This window comes from Melanerpes formicivorus, unplaced genomic scaffold (assembly GCF_026170545.1).
Source record: "Melanerpes formicivorus ecotype bairdi unplaced genomic scaffold, bMelFor1.0.p_v2 SCAF_18, whole genome shotgun sequence".
Classification (NCBI taxonomy): Eukaryota; Metazoa; Chordata; class Aves; order Piciformes; family Picidae; genus Melanerpes; species Melanerpes formicivorus.
Window position 1 is genome coordinate 9,066,560 of NW_027142370.1, and position 18,862 is coordinate 9,085,421.

An 18,862-nucleotide genomic window follows, 5' to 3' on the forward strand; every position below is an offset into this window, starting at 1 on the left:
CTCAGCTCATGAGCTCCCACTTCAAAGATTATTTTTTTTCCCCCCTACAATATTTATTTATATAAATTGGTGAAAGTTTTTGAGCTGCCTTGTACTTCAAGCTACTGCAAAATACATTTTTAAACATCACAGGAAAGAGGAGATGAATCATTTTCATTTTTACTAGTTCCAAAATATGTCATAATGACTTTAACAGTGCAAGGATCTCTGGATTACCTCTGGCAGGGATAGGGGATGGAGGAGGAAAAGATGCTGGGTTTTTTCTCTGCATTAACATCAATAGACTCATCTGGAGTTCATCAGGCACAGGTCTGTTTCTAGTATCAGTATTTTGAAACATGCTTTATATTCAGTATGAGGCTACCCAATTGGAGCTTTTTTTTTTCCCCCCTCAGCTCAACCTCATTCACTGAATATAATAAACCTCACAGTTTGTTCCCTATAGCTGCCATGTCTGTGTTACCTGTCCGTGCACAGGTTCTCTCTTATGGTTTCTGTCAGTATCAGTAGGCAGCAGCATTCCAGATTTCAGTGCCCTGCAAAGCAAGGAGAGACACTATAGTCAGTAGAAATTCCACATGTTTTGTTTGCCTCATAAAGCCTCTCTCATGAGCTCATATCCACCAGCTCATACAAGAGAAATGCTGGTGTAAAACATACATTCAGCCAAATATAGCCCATTTCGCAGCCTGGTGAGCACAGATTCTGCTTGTCTCTCCTTTGGTGTAGCTGGGGGTCCAGGTTATTGCCTCTGCAGGATCTCTGAGAAGACCTGATCAGTCCCTTTCTCATCCTCTTTGATGCCATGCATCCTGCTGGCCTTGTCTCATGGTTCTTTGACTTGGGGACACAGCAGCTCCACCAGCGCACAGCACCTGTCCCACTGCCTCAGGCAGGCTGGAGCTTTTGTTCTCTGCCTCTTACATCACACTTGAAGCAAAGAGAGTGTGTAACATGCCACCTGCACAACAGGTATGCTCTGAAGAATACAAATCTGCTGATGGTGCTGCATCATGAGCTGATGGCAACAGGATCTCCATGGGGGAGTAGTTTCAATTCATGTGTTCACTCACAAAAATGGTTATTAAACTCAGCTTACCAAACAAGCAACACTGTCTGAGCACACCACCCCTGGTCACATGCAGGCATCTCATGATCTACTAAAAATTGCCAATCACATCTTTCTATTTTCAACTTTTTCTGAACCAGCTGCCTTGATTGCCTGCAGCCTTCCTCACAGATGTAGCTGTTGCCTTCTCTGACCTCTGCTCTGTGGTCTCTCTGTTTATACAGTTCAGCCACTGTGAATGTGAGCATCTTCTTGGAGGTTTTTTTTTTCCATGTAACTTCAACTGTATCCATATTCTCTCTATTTTTATGTCTCATTGACCCTTGGTCACATTTCTAACCTTAGATGGAGTCACATGTCTTAATTTCTGTTTCCCCAGGCTATCAGCTAAACGGGGCTGGGGTGAGACTTGGTGTGTTCGATTCTGGGGAGTATTTTAAGATGCAGCTTGTGAGAAGGAAAACAACAGTATCTGAAATACATCTGTTCTCTGTCCTTTGCACCCAGACCTGCAGTTTGAATGTAATATTATATTTTGCTGATTATAAAAACTCATGATTTTATTAGCTGGTAGTGCTGCTAACCTCAAGCACTCAAACACTGTGAGTAAACCCCCAAAAATCCTACAGGGAAGCTTAAACCCATGAAATCTAAAAATATACACATGAGGACATTTCATTTCCTGGGTTAAAGCCTTTAGGGCATATTGAGGTCAGATTTTCCAACTTTTTGTGCAAACAGGAAGACTATAAATAAATCTCTTTTAACAAAGTTTATCTATCTCCTTCCTTTCCTTTCAGAAGCATGGACAATGAGAACCATGCTGGTCACAGTATCACAATAAAAGCTGGCAGCATGGCCAGTTGCTTGCTGGGAGGGGGAAGAGTTGGCTGCTTTGCCTGCCTGCTGAGGGTTTGTTGAAGATGATGGTGAACCAGGCTTTACTCATTTCCAACTTGATGGACATTGAGTCACGTTCCAAAGGTGGGGAATAAACCCACAGACAGAAATTGCTTCAGGAGGAATTAAAATAAATACCTCCTGTGATGGTAGATCTACAGAGAAGAGACTAAACATTTCAGCCAACCCAGATGCACTGGAAGAGTAAAAGTGAAAAAATAAGAGTAATTCTTCATCCTAGTGTTCAGCACAGGAAGAGAGCACTGCCAGTTTCCAGTTCCAGTCCCGGTCTCAAAGCCTGCTTCTGCATTTTATCAAGTGCCTGCCTCAGGTAAAATGTATTTACCATTACAAATTCACACTGTATTTGCCATACACACAAAGGGGCCTTTCAGTTTTCATTCTTCACTCCTTTTCCATATAACAAGTATAGGAACATGTCACTTCATTGCAGAAACAGCATGGAAAAAAAGACGGAATTCCTCTACATTAACAACTGGCAGAATGCAGCTCAGCTCCTACAACAACCTCACTCTGGCCACACGTAGTCTTAAGAGGTTTCTCCCTTCTTTTTTAACTATAAAATCAGAGTGGTTTGGTTTGGAAGGGACCTCCAAAGGTCATTTAGTCCAAGCCCCTCTTCAGTAAGCAGGAACATCCTCAACTAGATCAGGCTGCCCAGAGCCTTGTCAAGCCTCTACTACATCCCTGGGCAACCTGGTCCAGTGTTCCACTACCCTCATGGTAAAGAACTTGTTCCTAAACCATCTCTCTAATGGAAATGAAGCTACTAGGCAACATAATATTAGACTTCAAGACAGTGGTTAAAAATAAGGAACCTGCAAAACACTGAACCTGAAGCACACATTTGACCAAAGAAGTTTTGTATTCTTCTTTTAATGGATATTTCAATAAATATAACCTATCATCTTAAATATTTAGATCAGGCTGCCCAGAGCTTTGTCAAGTCTTTACTACATCCCTGGGCAACCTGTTCCAGTGTTCCACCACCCTTATGGTAAAGAACTTGTTCCTAAACCATCTCTCTAATGGAAATGAACCTACTAAGCAACAGAACAAGAGGACACAGTCTCAGGCTGGACCAAGGGAGGTTCAGACTGGATGTTAGGATGAAATTCTTCATAGAGAGAGTGATTGCCCATTGGAATGTGCTGCCCATGGAGGTGTGGAGTCACCATCATTGGAGGTGTTTAGGAGGAGATTTGATAGGGTGCTTGGTTGCATGGTTTAGTTGATTAGATGGTGTTGGATGATGGATTGGACACAATGATCTTGAAGGTCTCTTCCAACCTGGTTTATTCTATTCTATAACATTGGACTTCAAGACAGTGGTTAAAAATAAGGAACCTGCAAAGCACTGAACCTTAAGCAGACATTTGACCAGAGAAGTTTTCTATTCTTATTTTAATGGATATTTCCATAAATATAACCTAGCATTTTAAATATCTAGGGATATATATATATTGTATTTTATTTCTAATTAATATTTGGACTAATAATAATAATAATAATAATAAAACCAACTCTAAAACAAGCAGACCAAATGAAATTCTGAATTAGCTGATTAAAGCTGGAAACAGACATCGTGACCTCAGCATAATTAAACCGCTCTGCAAAGTTATACAGCGAAAGCCTGCTGGCTGTAGGTGGTGCTTGTTAAATGTGTTCTGTTCTTTCCATAAAAAACATAACTTAATTTTCAGTATGTGGTTTCAATTTGTTCAACTGTCTGTATAAATTACCAGTATTGCATTTCATTTTTCCTGGGGAAAATATAGCTGAATTTCACGTCATGAGCGAGTTGACTTTTCTCTTTTTTTCTGTTCATTCTTTTCAATTCCCTACCCCACCCTGCTCAGTGGCAGGACAGCTTTTTCCTTTTGCACTTCCAAGTCTATGCCATCCAAACCCAGGCTTCTCCTTGCAGGCATTTCTGCGTGCAGCAGTGCCTGCTAGGAGCAGTAATCATCCCATCGGCCCTTGCACCCCGCCCCCAGCAAAAGGAGCAAATTGCAGAAGTTTGTATTTCAGTATCACTAAGGTTGGAAGAGACCTCAAAGATCATTGAGTCCAACCTGTCACCACAGACCTCATGACTAGACCATGGCACCAAGTGCCACGTCCAATCCCCTCTTGAACACCTCCAGGGATGGTGACTCCACCACCTCCCTGGGCAGCATATTCCAATGATGAACGACTCGCTCAGTGAAGAATTTCCTCCTCACTTCAAGCCTAAACTTCCCCTGGCACAGCTTGAGACTGTCACCCCTTGTTCTGGTGCTGGCTTCTAGAGAGAAGAGACCAACCCCTTCCTGGCCACAACCACCTTTCAGGTAGTTGTAGAGAGCAATGAGGTCTCCCCTGAGCCTCCTCTTCTCCAGGCTAAACAATCCCATTTCCCTCAGCCTCTCCTCATAGGGCTTGTGCTCAAGGCCTCTTACCAGAGAGGCTTTTATTCTCTTCTTCATAAAATATCACAATATCTCAAAGATCAGAAGGTGATCAGGTTTTTGCTCATCAGTTTGCCCTTAGTCCCTCACATCCAAATCTCCGCCTCCAGCAGGATGCTGGCCTTAAACCCTCAAAATTCTTCCGCAAACCCATTGTCATGACTGCAATCCAGAGATGCTGAAAGTTAAATGTGTGCTTAAGTGCTTTGCTGGATAACACACTGGAACATTGTGCACTGTAAAGGACTAGAATCTGGGTAACTTCCTAGAGAATATGACCTAATTCCTTCTAATCCCTACAGAAAATGGCCTAATTCCTTCGTGTAACCACACGAGGATCAGCAGAAAGTTCGTCTGTCTGGACTAGGAAGTCTAGGAGGATGTGCATGACTAACAAAACATCATCACCATTTTTCAAAAGTTAACAAATTCAATTAAAGAAGACAAAAAACACACAACAAACACACACAAAACAACACAACACAACAAAGCAAAGCAACCCCCCACGAGATTCTGGATGATGTTTAGTCAGTGTTAGGTCCAAAGCAGAAACTTCTAATAGTGTTAAGGCACGTTGGTTTAAACTGAATTCTGTCTCCAAAGGGTTGGACAGAACTGTTCATGAGGTGAGAAGTTTACTTTGGAGATGTTCCCATGTTACACTCTTTCATTAAATAAATAAACACCTTTGATTTAAAATTTTTTTTGCCTTAGTCAGTCCTCTTGCTGCTATTTTCCAGAGCTGGCTGTGATGTGTCAGCCTGTGGTCACAGGATGCATTCATGAAAAGGTGCTGAAGACACCAATCCAAAGCCCTTAGACCACTAACCACCAGTCAGAGGAACAGTCTCTCCTTGTGCTGAGTTCCCTTTGTTATCAGCTCTTTGCATCCTGGATTCAGTTCTTTGCTATGTAAGAGAGGTCCAGCACTCCTGACACCTGTATCTGTTCAGCATGAGATTTCTAGGCCAAATTGCTATGAAAACGAGACAGACAGGAAAAACCTCAAAGTGAGGTTTGAGTCATGTTGAAAATCATTGTTACTTGATGATCTCTGAGGTATTTTCCAACCTGGCTGATTCTGTGATTCTGACCTATTTCAATCTTTCTTTCAATATAAAAGCAATTCAATATATGTTTACAATAATATGATTGCAAAAGTAAATAACTACCCTCTCATGGCCACTGAGACACAGGAATTCTTATCTGAGCTGATTTACTTCATTTTTCCCAGGTCAGCTCCCCAGGTACCTTGACAAAGCATTGGTGCTGCATTAGTCAGCTTCTGCCTCTGGACAGTAGCTCAGAAAGCAGAGAGCATTACTGCAGCACAGGGAAACATTACAGACTAATGGAGATTCTTTACCCATAAATTAAATCTAACAGACCTAATATAAACCCCTGGATGCCAGCATTAATCAGATCATGTGTTTAATTGTTAAGGAATCTGGGCAATAAAATTAAAAGAAGTTAATGGCAAACTTAGGGTCCATAAAGTATTGGTCGTGCAGAATACTTTCTAGAGCTTGTCCACAACAGTTTGCTGTTGAGAAATTATTACCCCAGCAGCTATGCCAAGTCTGAACAGAGCACGGATTATGCCCTATGGAAGCATAAATTAGACTAAAGATTACTAAGATTGATGTCCTGGGATACTGCTCTTACACATACCACAATCATTAATTTGGGTGACAAGACAGGCATTGCTGGAGCTTTCATGGGGATGTTTCTGGTGTTCTAATCACAAACTAGCTATGTGCTGCTGTGGCAGATGGCTCCTGTTCTCTCACCACCTCACCGTCCTCCTTTCAGCAAGGTGCCACAGCACTCAGCCCTGGGCTGGACAAGAGACTTGCCCCACACCAAACTAACTCTGTGCTGCCTGCTGTGATGTTCTGCACAAGCTGCGCTGTGAAGGCACCAGACTGTTCCCATTAAGCTAGAACTTGTCAACACAAAGATCCTGCACAGGACTTTGTAAACAGAGAGCAAATGTTGTTCAGATCTGATGGCTAATGCCTTTCCCATCTGTTGGCTGGAAATCACGGGCAGTCCAAGCAGCTCTTAGCATGATGTGTAGAGAGCAGAACCATCTAGAAACCACCCTGGTAACTTATCAGAGAGCTTATCCACACACAGCTGCTTCACAAACCCTCATGAGCAGTATTTGATTAACCTGCTTGTAGCTTTCTCTGTATACAGAAGTCTGCCAGTCTGAGTCTTAGGGAAATGAGCACTCAAGGTGGGTACTTAGTTTCCATGTCTCCCAGTTACCACTGAACTGTGTTTTGTTTGTGAAACTCCCACAGCAAGATCTTGTAACCGACAGCAGATAACAACTGGAGGTATCAAATACTGAGCAAAAGACTGCACAGGTCAAGGAAAATATCAGAGAGTTCAAAACACACCTCACTCTTGTATCCATCTAGAAAACATACACTTAATGATAAAAAGCTTGAGAAATACCACAATGACTTCCTGAGCTCATAAAATCTCTTGCAAGATGGAGTGAGCTGACAGAGCCCAGCATCACTGCAGAAAGCCAGAATCTCACTGGCTTGGAGGTTACTGCCAGCCCACAGCCACCACCCAGGTGGCCCACTGGGGAGGTGTTCTTTGCTCCTCTAGAAACACAAGGTGTTGTGAACTGGCTGCTGTGTGGAGCAGGGACCTGTTTCCTCTTCAACTCTTTCTTCCCAAAGCATCAGACATCCTGCAAGGCATTCCTGTTTTGTAACTGTGGGAACCTCCCACCTCCCCAAAAGCCAGGCCTAGAAATATTTGCTTTACTTTAAGAAGATACTGTGCTATATTTTATATTCAGATCAACTTCTGTAATAAAGGAAACAGGAAGCAGGTGAACAAAGGGGTTAGAAAGGCAGAAGTTATACATGTTTGTTTCTGGGCTATGTTGTAAAACCTTTACCCATCCCCTTCCAACTACCACAAAGCAACTTTCAACACATTGCACAGTGGTGTTTGCTTAGGACTGGAAAGATGTCCTTCAGATGAGCAGAAAGAGATACCAGAAGATGTCAAACTAAGCAAGACCAGCAGAAAAGGGGTGATACTATACCTAAGCAACCACAGCCAAAGCTCTCATCCAATGTGCATAAAGCTAGTGCTCAGGTGACAGAGGCAAAGCAATGCACAGACAGCTGCTATCACAAGCAGTGGCTTTGAATACTCATTAGACAAATTAGGGAACATGCTAATAACAGAAGTCTTCTAGATCAACCTTATGAGAGACAGATTACACTCAGCAAGTAGAAAGGCAAATGTCAAGTGCAGAACAATGAATTGTGAGGGAAAAGCTAGAAGATGCTAAATGATAATAAATAAATAATCTCAAGGAAAAACTTCAAAAGAAAAAAGCCAGCAGCAAAATAAAAACATTCCACTGTGCAAAAAAAAAAAAAGGGGGAAAAAAATAAGAGTGAGTTCAGAACAAAACTCAGTTGTTTGCATCTTCTATTCCAAAAGTTCTAGCTATCTCCACCCATGTACTAATGGGCTTTCCAGGTAAAACACAATCTGCACAGCAATACCTCCAATAGACTGGATGGAGCCAGCTGAACTCCCTTCCCTGCCATAGACACTGCTCAGATCAAACCTCTAGATGTGTAGTGTGTGGCTAGAAACCAGATTTTTCTGCTTTTTGGTGCCCAGGCAGATTAAGAGAAATAAACCAGGATATTAGATATTTTTGACTTTCCATTTAAGATAAATTGTATTTATTTTTCAATAAGCCCTTTGGATTCTTATAGGCACCAGCGCCAAAGAGGGTAAAACAACATTAGGAGAGCATTAACCACAACATGACATACACCACCACCTCCCAGATGACACCACAGCAAAGACCAGCTGCTGGTCCAACCTCACTGCCTCCACTCCTTTCCAGGACAAGCTGCAGCAGCCTGAGAGCTCATCTGACACGGGAACACCCACACACAATGAGTCTCCCTCCCATTCAGAGTGAACTGGTTTTCACCACTACTTATGAAAGGGGAAATATTCACCTGCCCTCCCAATATTCTCAAAAGCACAGACCACCCCCAGCAATATGCAGTAAGCTCACTTCCCAGTTTATTCTGAAGCACACAAAGTTATTTGGTTACAGCTGTGCTTGTAGCTGTAACATGGTAGCTGTGAGAGCAGCCTCAAAGTGAGGATGGAGGCCAGCTTCCTCCAACATCTGCACTGTTGGTCTGTTTACATCAACATTCATGCATTTTATTGATGTGTTTAGATATTGCTAAAGTGTCCTCAGCACCTGCTGTGAAAGAGCCAATCTAGTGCACCCAGGAAATTAAACCCCAGCACCTGGCATCTGTAGATGCTCACACTCTTACCTGCTCTGTCCTTGCAGGGCTTGCATCCATGACTCGCCTTGCAGGAATGCCACAGGGGGACCACAGAGCCCAGCTCTAATCTAGCCTGGAAAAAAAAAGGACAATGGGCTCAGAAGCATCCATCCCACAGTGCCCTGTGTGAGTACAACTACAGCAGGTGTCACCCCCTCCACCCAGCCCTGTCCTCCAGAACTGTCCAGTCCAGCTGCAAGCTCCCCTGACACCCCCACCGCCCCCCACCTCAGCTTCAGCTGTGGTGTCCCAACCCAGCACTAAGCTCTCAGGACAAATATCCTAAAACACAGTGTAGAAGTTCTTGTATTTACTGCCACATGGGGAATTTCCAGTTGCATCAAACTTTCAGCAAAGAAAAGTTCAGTAGGCTTGATGAATTTTACTGATCAGCTCTGGTGTGTTTGTATGGAAAACTTCCTTAGGTTAGGTCTTGTTTCTTCTTTCTGATAAGAAAGCACCCAAGTGATTTTGGAACACTTGCCTTTTCACAGTATCACAGTATAATTAAGGTTGGAAGAGACCTCGAGGATCATCGAGTCCAACCTATCAACACAGACCTCATGACTAGACCATGGCACCAAGTGCCACATCCAATCCCCTCTTGAACACCTCCAGGGACGGTGACTCCACCACCTCCCTGGGCAGCACATTCCAATGATGAACAATTCGCTCAGTGAAGAACTTCCTCCTCACCTCAAGTCTAAACCTCCCCTGGCACAGCTTGAGACTGTGTCCCCTTGTTCTGGTGCTGGCTGCCTGGGAGAAGAGACCAACCCCCTCCTGGCTACAACCACCTTTCAGGTAGTTGTAGAGGGCAATGAGGTCACCCCTTAGCCTCCTCTCTCCAGGCTAAACAATCCCAGCTCTCTCAGCCTCTCCTCATAAGGCTTGTGTTCAAGGCCTCTCCCCAGCCTTGTTGCCCTTCTCTGAACACCTTCAAGTGTCTCAATGTCCTTCTTAAACTGAGGGGCCCAGAACTGGACACAGTACTCAAAGCACAGCCTAACCAATGTCATGTTTTGCTCCAAATACTGTGACTTAAAAGCAACAGAAAAATTGTACAGTTTAGAACTTCTCTTACTGTAAGTGTGACACTGGCAATGTACGCATCAGACAGATACAAATCTAATTTCTGCAGAGCACAGCTGGAAGAGTGCAGATCTAAGCCCACAGATTCAGTGCAACAACAGCAGTAGCCTTGTAGAGATCTCAGACATAAAATACAAGTTCATGGCAGGCAGCTAAGGCTCACATGACCCATTAGTCTTTGCAGGATTTTCTTTTTCCTAGGCTTTTGAAGAGCTTCAATTCATTGCTGCTCCTACAGCCAGTTGTTGTTTGTTTTGCTGGGGGCTCTTTTTCAGTAAGAGCATCCCATCATGAGCTCTTTGCTCATTTTATTGAAGGGTGGTTTTTTTGTAGATCATCTCATGGAAAAAAAAAAAAACTCCATTTAATATTTTCAAACCATCCTTGGGAAGATTCTCTTCTGCCCTGAGGACACATCACTGGAGTAAGAAAAAAGGGCTGCAGAGTTAGAGCTATATCCAGGGTTCCACACACTGCATCTTCCTATTGGCCCTATATTACAGAAACCACATGACAGCCACTCAGCTATGGGTTTAATCATGTGCATTCTCTACTTGACTTGGTGATTTTCTTACAGCTTTTACTCCTGTGACATCACTTTTGTACATTAAAAGCCAAGGACAGAAGAGAAGCAAACCCAATCTGCCAGGAATGTTGGGAAGGATTTCTCAGAGTAAGACAAGAGTTTGCAGCTTCTCTTTCTATAGAGCTCCTCCTCCTCCCTCCCAAGCCTCTGGGTTATGCTTCTTTGGAGTGTGCATTTGCACACTTGCCAGCACAGCTACTTCTGATAGCTTTAGACACATGAACAGATTAAATGATGCCTACATGCTTACATGATGCCTAAAAAAAAGGGGGCTTTGAAGCTATTGTGCTCAATTTCACTTATAGATTATCCCAAATCAAAAATCCTACCTCTGAACTTTCTATTACTATGATTTTTTTACTGTGCAAAGGGAAGAAAACTCAACATAGGTGACATAGGAGGTACTTCACACCCTCTTTACCTAGAGCTGCTCATGCACTACCTCCTCCTGCTGACAGGAGTTTGTCAGGCACATTTGACCCGTGTAACAAAATCCTGAGCGGTTGTGGGTGCAAGGAAATGTTGAAGGTCTGTAAATCCCCAGTGCAGCTCCCATCACACACAGAAGAAAACAAATTGAGCTTTATCTGGAAAATATCTTCCTCACTGGGCTTGAAAGAGGAACATCATGTCACAGTGCTTCACCGTTCTGATGCCCATGGGGAATCTAGAAGCCAACCTCTGTTGCGTAGGGACCACTGAGAGGCCAAAGTCTCTGCTGTTGAGACTGCACACAGTGGCCCAGGACCCATAAAGGGCACCTCAATCTAAGTGCTGACTGGGGGCCTTCCTACCCCCTTGGTGTGGGGTCCAGCATGTCCCCAGCTATTGCACCATCTCTGCCATCCCTGAGCTCCCTGAGCCAACCCTGTTTTTTTCCTACTCTTTGTGATACAACACGAACTTTCCTTGTTTGGTTTATGTTCCAAGAGACAAATGATGGAGAAAACATTTCTGAAGCTCTTTCATTTGTCAATGACAAATGCAGAGATTTATATGAAACACCAGGAAAATGGAAATATTGACTCTGATCCTTCAGCTCAGCTACCTAGGTGAAAAGTGTCATTATTGTTATGAATCAACTGCATGCACGTCACAGGCATAACAAAGTGGTGTTTATTGCTGGTAACCTTTGTCATAATCATAGTTTCCAAGAAGGACTCCTTAGTTACTGATCAGACTCTACGGGTGAGATTTCAAGAATTGTCTGAGCAAATTTGGTGCCAGCTCAGATGGAAAATTGCTGAGAAATGGGTGCCTGACTCCCACAGGGCCTCTGTAAAAGGCTCATCTTGCATTAATTGAAAGTGAGGAGGAAGCAGAAATTCAATATAGTATCACAACGAGAGCATGAGAAGGAAAAGGGCATATTGAGCAAGTTTAAAGGAAAAGTTCTGTCACTGAAGGACAAATTATTGCAGAAACTTATTATTTACTGGCATTGTCCTTGCCTTTACCGCCAGGAGACAGCAGAAATTAAAAAAGACTTTCTACAGAGTCTCAGATTCTTCCTTTCAGTTCTCCAGGGCCCTCAGTGGCAGCCTCCATCCAACCACAATCCTACCTCCAGCATTATTCAACATCTGCATAGAGCAAAGAGGAGAGACAGATACCACAGGGGTGGGATCAGAAGGACAGTGCTAGACACTGCTGCTGGAGTTTCTCTCTGCCTCTCATCACAATATCATTATCTGGATTATCCAGGGGTATACCTGAAGGAAAACAGCTGAAACTGTTGACTACAGAGAAGATCAAGGTGATGCGGATGAGATGCATTTAAAGCACAACAAATACTTTCCACAAAGCCATCTAATATTGAGGCATCCATCCTCAGTTTAAGTGTCTCTGCAGACCTAAAAGTCTTCTGTGCTCTTTGTGCTTCTGGAAGTTCATTTAATGACTGCCTGAAAACAACTGGCTAGCACCTGAAATGGGTCTGAATATTGCATGAGTCCAGATACCGACCCACTCTTAGTGAGGAATGGTTTTTATTTCTCCATAAGCTTCCCTACCACAGCTCTGTCCCTGAAACCTGTTGTGCTTTCTTTTTAAAAGCTGTTGAGACAGCAAAAGAAGTCACCACAGGAGCCACCTGAGGCTTTCACCCCCTGCACTTGCTCATTGCACTGCACTGAATAGGCTGAATACTATCTGGACACTCAAAGTCCTCCCTGGATTTCCCTCTAATTGTCAGTTCCTTCCCTTCCCGCCAATGACTGTCTAAGGACATCTACTCTGCTCCAGAAATGCCTGTGAATGAGGCACTGCTTCCTAAGGAGGGCTGGAGACTGTTCAAAGACCATGCACAGCTGAGAACTTACCTCAACAAGAGCTCAAGCAGCAATACATCTACTGAGCAATCATGTTTCCTCAAGCAGAGAAAGGATGGAGGGGAAGCACCTTAGCCTGGAGAGGAGGAGACTCAGGGGTGACCTTATTGCTCTCTACAACTACCTGAAGGGAGGTTGTAGACAGGTGGATGTTAGTCTCTTCTCCCAGGCAGCCAGTACCAGAACAAGAGGACACAGTCTCAGGCTGTACCAGGGGAAGTTTAGGCTGGAGGTTAGGAAGAAGTTCTATACAGAGAGAGTGCTTGGCCATTGCAATGGGCTGCCTGGGGAGGTGGTGGAGTCACCATCATTGGAGGTGTTCAGGAGGAGACTTGATGGGGTGCTTGGTGCCATGGGTTAGTTGTTCAGGTGGGTTGGATTGGTTAATGGGTTGGACGTGATGATCTTGAAGGTCTCTTCCAACCTGGTCCATTCTATTCTATCCTATTCTATCCTATTCTATTCTATGCTATTCACCACTGCTCTGCCTAGATTTGGATGCCTAGTGGGTCAGGCACCACAATGAAAAGTGCTGCCCAGATAAGCAGACCCTGGGGCAGAGATGTTCACTTGACTTAATAAATGGGAATGAAAATAGACGTAAGCCCATGGATAAGGGCCGGCACTGAGACTGCACTTAGTTCTGAGTCAAAAATGCAGCTATGAAAATGAACTACAGGCTTTTTATTCAACTCCAAAGACCATTTCCACTTCAGAAAAGCATAAAGGACCTAACGCATAGTGCAAATAAGGCCTGTAGCAGCAATGCAGAGACCACCACAACGTTTCAGGCTGCTTTGGTTAATTTGTCACAAAGAGAAGCCTGTAGCCATGTGTTACCCAAATAAAAATTCAGCACAAAAATTATTTTCCTTATGATTTGCCTTTTTTTTTGTTTTTGTTTTTTTTTCATCTTGCTGAGTTGTTTCATGAGCCTCTAAATTAAACTTGTGGTAGGGCAACGGACTAACAAGCACTGTGCCCAGTTTATGTCAGGAAAGAGCTGGCTGCAAGACAAAATATTTCATGGAAACCTTTGTAGCTCTGCGGGTGCCAGCCCTCACAATTATTCGTGACCTTTCTCCCGCACGCAGCAACTCAGCACACTCCAGCAAATGCTGCAGCCTCGCACAAGAGGAGCTGAGAACTCTAAAGATGACCAGCAGGCTTTGCTGAGTGGGTTTTCTCAGTGCTGCTTTCATTTCATGATCATTTGTTTCCTCCTAGTTTAAGTTGTTCTTGTTGAACTTCCAGTTCGCTTAGGAAGAGGCTGCAGTAGGAATCACTCTGTTGCCAGTGAGTGGAAGGAGATGATGATGTGCAACACCTTCCAATACCAATAGAGCTGCACCAGGGGAAGCTTAGGCTTGAGGAGAGGAGAAAGTTCTTCACAGAGAGAGTTGTTAGCCATTGGAATGGGCTGCCCAGGGAGGCGGTAGAATTGCCGTCCCTGGAGGTGTTCAAGAGGGGATTGGATGTGGCACTTGGTGCCATGGTTTAGTAGTCATGAGGTGTTGGGTGACAGGTTGGACTTGATGATCTTTGAGGTCTTTTCCAACCTTATTGATTCTATGACTACTCACTATAGAGCCCTGATTCTAGTGGTTTAATTAGGGTAGAAAGAACCTTCTATTGGTGAAGTTCAAAGAGCAGGTAGTTACCAATGGTTTTGCAAGAGGGCTCCATTTTGTCTTCAGAAAAACCACTAGGCTAAGGTGAGGGCAGATACTCGCCAAAAAAAAATAACCCTATCCTTTCTTCCTAGATCAGTATTAGGTTTTGACCCAGATTTTAACTTACAGGTTATGAGAAGGTGGCATAGATGTGATGTCATGAAAGGGTGGCAGCAGGGCAGTCCCAGAGAGCTGGCTTTGCTGTGTCAACTTCAGGACTTCCATGTGTTACCCTGCAGGGATGTAACAATGCCAAGGTGGAAGATGCTAAGCTTGGCCTTGCTCAGAGCATGTGAAATCCCAATGCTTCTGGGCTGCTGCAGCCTGCAGAAGGGGAATGCTCCAGCCTTACAGGGGGACTGCAGCTGTGCCTGCAAGCCCAGACAGCCTCGTTTAGATATGGACAAGCACTCAGCTGGAAAAGAAACCCTGGGAGCATCAATCTGCCGCACTTGTGAATTACCCTCCACACAGTGAATCGGGGGCCATAAGGAGACTCCCCAGCATTTGGAGCATTACAGAGGTCTCTGGAAAGATCTCTCTGGTGTAAGAAGACAAAATTAGTCTGTGAGAAAGAAGTGGAAAAAACAAAGCTGACTAAGATTTTGTTTTTTTCAGTAGGAATATCGTGAGTCTCAGGAAACCTCAAACCTCCATCTGGTTTTTATTTTAGCTGCATCTACTGATACTTATTGACTGCAAGGAACAACTTCCAAACACTTTCCAAAAGTTTAACTGTCTATACATTTGTGCAGAAGACACCAGCATTCTGGTGTAAGAAAAGATTGGAAACTGAGTCAGAGAGACCTGATCAAAGATTTAATTGCAATAATCTGACTGGGGCATTTGGGGGGGGGGTGGGGTGGGGGGGGGGGGAATCTGTTTAGTTTGAAAAAACTTCTTGTTTCTAGAGCCAAAAATGATTATAAATGAATTAGATTAGTAACCAGAAGTCCAAACAAGCTTATTCAGCTTATTTTACTTGTGTTGATGATACTTTCTTTTGTCTTCATCCAGTAGTGGGAAGTGTTTTATCATCTTCTGGTTTGGAAGAAGACCCAAGCAGTTAATGTAAAAAAACATATATTCTCCAGTAGCTGCAGCATGATTCATTTTCCACCCCATGAGATCACTGTGAGCTTGAAAGCACCCTAGAGCTTTATTTGCTACATTATAGTCATCAAGGATCATAAAGCATCTTCTTCCTTCCGCACCACTAGAAGTTCAGAGAGGCAGTATGGTTGAGTGGAATGAGCAAAGGGTTGAGAACCAGGAAATTCTTATTATAAACCTAAAACAGCTTGTGACTTGCCTTTGGCCTTGCTTACATAATGCTGGACTCAGTTCTCTGAAGCAATACAGTCCCCTAACTCCAGCTCAAGAAATTACAGACCCCAGCCCATTATGACACCCAGACCTTGCTATCTGCATTGTAAGATAGGCACAATAATGCCACCGCTTTTTCATCAGGCACTTTGAGGCTTATTGGGGAAGAGCAGCAGGTAAGAGCTAAACATTTTAATTAAGGTCTGTAAATCATTTTCAAAGGAGAAGTTACTCATTATAGTTGTTCCACACCATTTCCCCCACAGAAGCACATGGAGGAGATCCTGCACATTGCATTTCCCTGTATTGCTGCATAGGATGTTGACTTGAGGACTTCCCCGTTTTCCACATCATTAGGACAGTCCAATCCCAGTAGTATTGGATAAAAAATCTGGGGGTTAGGCTGCCATCCAACCCCCTGCAGCAGTAACCCTCCACACATGAAAGATTTGGTGGTGTTTTAGGGTGTGGTGATACCTAAGCACCCCAAAATGATAGCAGAGGTGATTACTGTGAAAGATTTTAAGCTTACCCAAAAGGCAGTTCAACTCTTCCATCAATATGCAGTTCTTCATCTCCTGGGAGCAAAGGCAGCTGGCCAAGTGCAAACATGCCCTGGAACAGAGAGAGAGAGACTGAGGCAGGGTAGGTAAGACCATGCAAGGTCCCTTTACTGCTGCCATGGTGGAAACAGGACAGAGAGAAGAGTGAGTGTCCAGACTGCCTCACCATGATGACACTGCTCTTTAGTGGCCTTCAAGGATGATCCTCAGAGAAACAGCTCCTACTGAGGAATGTGTAAGAGCGGAAGAGAGCAACCTACGGCTTTCATAGGTATTTAGAGAGAGCATGCTTTGGAGCAGGACAACAGATTTACTGCCCTCCACCACTGTGAAGGGCACATAAGCCATCAGAACTACTCACAGAAGCAAAAATTAGACATTTCAGTGTCAGCATCCCAGGACTGATCTGAGGCAATTCACTCCACAATCATGCTAGAAAGAAAAACAGTCACAAATATATTCAGGACATGACCTTCTGCATTACTGTTAAGAAAATGTGTTTGTCCTTAGCACCTTCTAGTTTTGTGTCTGCAAATTAATTATACTTTAGACAGCCTGGCAGCTGACACTTTAAAAAGAAAAACAAAGTACAAATAATTATCTTCCTGTTTTCCAGAGTGGCTTTGTTACAATTAAAACAAGCAAACAAAACCCACCCAGACCCTGTCATCTGCAGCTGAGGTTCAGCTGCCTCTTTTTAAAATGCCATTACACTGAATTTTTCACTGTTTCTTCTTACTCACATAATTTTCCCCATCCTATCCTCCTAGCCTCTTCCTTCTCCACTGGAATCTTCGAGGTGCCAGCAGAGATCTCTTTGGCTGTGTGACCTGCAGTGAAAAAAAACACAGGCAAAATAAAAAGCAGCAGCGTGTGGAAGAGAAAACCTAAGTTTAGCAGTGAAAATTCCTGAGGTCTGTTTCTCCCAGTGTACTTTTACATCAAGATTATTTAATTGGGTTAAAAGTAGCAGTAATCTTCATTTCACATCCAGGATGCATCTTGCTGGAGGCCTGTAGTTGTGTAGCTCCCTGCTGCACAAAGTCATCCCTTCAGTTTACTCTGTGTTCAGTTACTGAGGTGATGGATTTAACACCCAGTACCATTTTTCTCCTGCCTCTTGTGCTTCTTTCACGGCTAGCAGTGCAAGCCCCAGTCCGTGAATGTGTATGTTCAGTGCCACCCTGGCACTGCCAGCTGAAGACAGCACTGCACCCTTTAAATAGATTCATTTTCTTGAGATGGACCTTGTCACTAGTCTCTTTTCCAGCTGGACAGAATAATCAGGTTGTCTCAACCCAGCCAACAGAGAGTTTAATCCTCAGGCCCTCAATCATCCATAAATCTGTCTGCAGAGAGCCACTGCTAGAAATTCTTTGCTGTTGATGTCATATCTTGTAAAATATGTTGAGCCCACTTTGAGCATGTGTCTGTTTTGACTTTTCCTGAAGAACAGTCTCTGGAGGGAAAGTCTGAACTGCAGCATCCATCTTTCCGTACATCCAGATAGGCAGTTGTGAAAGCCTCTCTCTCGTGGGGATGTTTTCCAATGAGTCAGACTCGCTTTCTCTGGATTGACAAGTTCTGACAGCAAAGTATTAGCACTATCTTGCAGCCTTAGTCAACTGGACTCCAACCAAGAGCTGAATAAAAAGACAGACCTTCATCCTGAAGCAGATCCCCAGGCAAGTCTCCTATTAAAGAAACACAGGACCTTTTCCTGAGTAATCAGGAGGGACTCAGAAGAGTAGGCAGGATTTCAGATGTCTTTGAGTTAACCTTGCAGCATTCTTCTCCATTTCTACACACACTTTTGTTGGGCAACCGAGGCAGAGAGACTGAAGGTTGGTTGCAGAAGGGGACAGAGGAAAACTGCTCAACACCAAAGCACTGTTAGTGGGGCTTCAGAAGCACCTAGATCCACAGGGTGCAGAGGTGTTTTTAAATGCTCTCTGCTGCCTGCTTCATCACCTCTTCAAAATGTGGCTCTGAATTATTTCTATCAGCTTGGTGAAGTGGAGGGTGTCAGAGAAAGAAATCCCAAGTCTCATACCAGCACTGATCATCAGTTTCTTCCTTTCCCTCCTTCTTTCCTTCATTCACTCCTTCTTTCTTTCTTTCCATCCTTCTTTCCTATTTCCCCTCTCTTTATATGACCTTAAAATGTAGACAGTCCAAGGAAAGCAGAAGCAAAACATTTGCTGGAAGATGAGCAAAAGAATGGAAATTGACTCAGTGTGTTCTTTAACAACTCACAGTTGAGATTCATGGAAGCAAAACTCAAATTCAGACCAAAAATAAAACTATGGGGTTTTCTTTTCTTTTTTTCAACACTGAAGATGATTGATCATTAACACAGCTTAAAGAAGTCTGCAAGATTTCCCATCACTAGCAACTTAGAAGTCAAAATTGGATGGATTCTAGAAAATAAATGCTCAGTTTCAAGTAAAACTTAATACAGGGAAGACCTATGACCTCTGCTACAAGG

General features: G+C 43.6%; 1 long non-coding RNA gene across 1 annotated transcript; it reads right to left on the minus strand.

Moving 5' to 3' along the window:
• Positions 1 to 465: 465 nt before the first annotated feature.
• LOC137446764 (uncharacterized) lies at positions 466 to 17,194 on the minus strand. Its single transcript, XR_010988712.1, has 5 exons — positions 17,118 to 17,194; positions 16,736 to 16,806; positions 16,344 to 16,426; positions 8,793 to 8,877; positions 466 to 536 (listed from the first exon to the last, which is right to left on the minus strand). It is a non-coding gene; the product is annotated as an uncharacterized lncRNA (long non-coding RNA).
• Positions 17,195 to 18,862: the final 1,668 nt, after the last annotated feature.